Here is a 277-nt window from a genome sequence, read left to right as displayed (position 1 = left end):
TTGGCCGGCCAAGCGTCTCGGTGCGTATCGTGGCCGCGCAAGACAATTGAAAAAATCACTTGTCTCGCCCTAAAAGTAGGGAGAATGAGAGAATACACCCCTAGATGGATGCTGGAGCGACGCGACTGGGTGTGATGAGAGGGCGATATATATATCCGTTAAACGCAACACCCCGGATCCAAAACATTGCGGTCACGAAGTTCTGAAACTGTTTTCCGCACGTGCACCGGGCCGCGTTGCACCCTGAATAGAAATGGATCGTTTCTTAATGACACTC

At 51.3% G+C, this 277-nt stretch overlaps 1 protein-coding gene across 1 annotated transcript in view; it reads left to right on the top strand.

The window, feature by feature from the left end:
- The window catches only part of LOC116185702 (histone-lysine N-methyltransferase PRDM16-like), a 33,123-nt gene that overhangs the window by 19,413 nt on the left and 13,433 nt on the right, over positions 1-277 (top strand). The gene's annotated exons all lie outside the window — the stretch shown is intronic.

This window comes from Apis dorsata, unplaced genomic scaffold (genome assembly GCF_000469605.1).
Source record: "Apis dorsata unplaced genomic scaffold, Apis dorsata 1.3 scaffold_256, whole genome shotgun sequence".
NCBI classification, from domain to species: Eukaryota; Metazoa; Arthropoda; class Insecta; order Hymenoptera; family Apidae; genus Apis; species Apis dorsata.
The sequence above is the reverse complement of the archived record's forward strand: the minus strand, read 5'-3'. Positions and strand labels throughout refer to the sequence as shown.